Source organism: Balaenoptera ricei, chromosome 2 (genome assembly GCF_028023285.1).
Source record: "Balaenoptera ricei isolate mBalRic1 chromosome 2, mBalRic1.hap2, whole genome shotgun sequence".
NCBI classification, from domain to species: domain Eukaryota; kingdom Metazoa; phylum Chordata; class Mammalia; order Artiodactyla; family Balaenopteridae; genus Balaenoptera; species Balaenoptera ricei.
In genome coordinates, this window is record NC_082640.1 from 160,980,411 (window position 1) to 160,983,278 (window position 2,868).

Sequence of the window (2,868 nt, forward strand, 5' to 3'; positions counted from 1 at the left end):
TGAAGAAAGCAAAGCAAAATGGAACCAGGCCCTTACAAAATACATAGTGTGTTGAACTATTTTTTTTTTTTTTGCTAGTTATCACTAAACACTGAGCCCTGCTGCTCTTCAAACTCTCTCTTTCCTTTTTTTTTTAGGAATAAAAAAAGACCTTGATACCCCATACTTTGAGTTACAGCTATTAGGACAATGGAGAGAGGGACAAGAGTAGGAGCGGGATGTAGTATTAGGAGGCGTTTGATGGCTGCAAGTCAAGTCCACTTAGTTTTTGTACTGGACGGGCTCATTGCCAGTTTCATTGAGAAGACATGTGCAGATGAGGGCTTCTGTCACCGAAAAGGGGTCACAGCTGGCAGAGGAGTGACAGTATTCACAGTAACCCTTCTTCTGGCTGACAGTCCTGGGAATGCGGATTCTAGCTCCAGGGTTGGCCACGCCGGCAGGAAAGTCGTTGAAGTTGGAGGTTTCGTGGAGTCGAGTTAGGTGCCAGGCACTGTCCGGGTCCCCCTTGGGGTCATAGGCTCAGATGCAGGTACTGCTTGCTCTGTTTTTCAATGGCCTCCTCAAGGTGCTTCAGACCATTGTCCTCTCTCACGGCCTTGGTGATGAAGTTGGTGTGGCAGCCTACACCATTCCAGGTCCCAGGAATGGGCTTAGGATCACAGGTTGCTGTCATTCCAAAGTCTTCGAATACATGCCACAAGATGAAACGGGCCGCCCAGAAATGATGTCCCATATCCATTCCTTCACAGGATCCTATCTGGAATTCCCACCTGGCAGGAATGACCTCGGCATTCCGTCCCTGAAATCTTGACACAAGTGTACAAGCAGGCCCGGTGGTGAGCCTGCACAATATCCCTGCCACAGGCTTTGTCTGCTCCCACACCACAGTCGTATGGACCTTGGGGCCCAGGGAAGTGGCTGGAAGGCCAACCAAAGGGGTGTTCGTCTGTGCCCATGAGAATATACTCCTGCTCCATTCCAAACCGGGGGTGCTGGTTGCTCACCATGTCTGTGATCCATTTACAGGTGTGCCTCTGTGGGCTTTCGGTTGTATTTGAAGATTTCACAGAACACCAGCTTGGGGTCCTTGCAGAAAAGGTCCTGAAACGTGGCAGCAAGGATGAGATACTTGTCACTGTTGGAGCTTCAGACTGAAAAGTACTAGAACCATCAAAATGCCACTCAGGCAACTCATCTAACACCGTCAATCCAGATACGCATAGCTTGGGCTTCCTCACCCTGAGACAGGGACACGCCCACCTGCTGGATGCCTTTGTTCAAGTGGGAACTCGCCGAAGTGGCCGTGGTAGGAGGCACCCTGGGTGGCAGGGCAGGCAGGCGGTGAGAATGAGGTGCAGGAGGAGAGGCGAGGAGGCCGGAGATGCTGCGCAGACGCTCTGCTCTTCTCCCACCCTCAGCTCTGCCAAAATTATCGCTTCCTTCTCATCTGGGAAAAGAAACAAGCTGAGCCTAGAAATGGTTTGAATGGGGCAACGGGAGGGTGTCTATTTTCTAAATCTCCCTCGCAGTCTAAGTGTTCCTTCTGTTTCTCCCTGTGTCACCTAGTCTCAAGAGGAAATGGTGATGAGCGTACCTGTTTCCAGATGGCACAGGCATTGGGTACCATCTGGACCCAATGGTACATGGTATCCTTTGTACCACAGTGATGATGGCTCAGCGTCACGGGGAGGGGGAGACAGAGCATAGGCATGATTTATGGACGTGATTCAGTCTTCTTGGGCCTGCTTCCCTACAGGACTAACCAGAGGCCAAATTGGGAAGAAGGAAAAGATTCATCCTGGTTCCTTTGGCCCCTTTTCCATTGGGAGTGATTCTCACTCTCACCTGCTTAGAATTGAGGATGCCAAGGAGTTTTCTGGTACAAATATTAACAGTGTGGAAAATTGGCCCAGAGTATAAAGAGGAGTTTGAAAAGGAAAGAATCAAGCCCATTGTATTCTTAAAGAAAAGACTTTGGGAAAAAAAAAATCACAACTTGTAGATTTCAAAAGACCATCTTCTTTCCAGTTTTCCATTTAGAAAATATGGATATAATAAATACACATTTGTACACATTTGCCTTGAGAAAAGCGCCTCAGAAACGCATAGTGGTTATCCCTGAATGGTAAGATTCCAGGGGATTGTTTTTTTTCTTGTTTGGATCTATGGCCTGATTTCCCCACAATGAATGTGAACGGCAATATTGTTGGATGCTAAGTGAAGGTCAGGTTCTAAAGTCATATGTAAAGAAGAAAATCATGTCCCATAAAATTACCCCTTGAAGACTACTTCCCTACTAAAATGGGGTATATGTGGCTTTGTGTATCACAAAGTAGTTGCCTTGAATTTAGGGGCCGAGATATATGAAAAGATACACATCTTCACACATCAGAATCCACTCAAGGTGCTGAAAAGGTGCTAAGTTTTGTGGGAATTGAAACCAGCTGCTGAGGGAATATCTGCCATCTTGTTCTTCACTCCGTGGAGCCTCTGCTCACTGAGTGGAACGGCCTGAGGAAACATCTTTCCTCTTCAGGTTGATTTCTCTCCGTTTCTCTCACTGTTTCTTTCTCTCTCCTCCCAGGATGTGGTGAGGGGGCTTGTCTCAGAGCTGGGTTTGCAAGGCAAGCCATTATATTCACTTAGATCGCATATTCTAGATCAATAAAATTAGCATTTTATTCTAAGGTGGATTAATTAATTAATTGAATTGAATTTATTGAATTCTAAGGTGAATTTATTCCCACTTCACGTAAAGTTAAGAAAGCTTTGTGTATGGTATGGGGTGGTTGGAATGGAGTAGGTCTGGGTATAAAAGCAGGAACTTTGAGGAGACCAGGAAGGGCCTGCCCACTTTTGCTTGGA

At 46.7% G+C, this 2,868-nt stretch overlaps 1 pseudogene; it reads right to left on the minus strand.

Moving 5' to 3' along the window:
* Window positions 1–261: 261 nt before the first annotated feature.
* LOC132360178 (glutamine synthetase-like) lies at window positions 262–1,620 on the minus strand (annotated as a pseudogene).
* Between the last annotated feature and the right edge of the window lie 1,248 nt (window positions 1,621–2,868).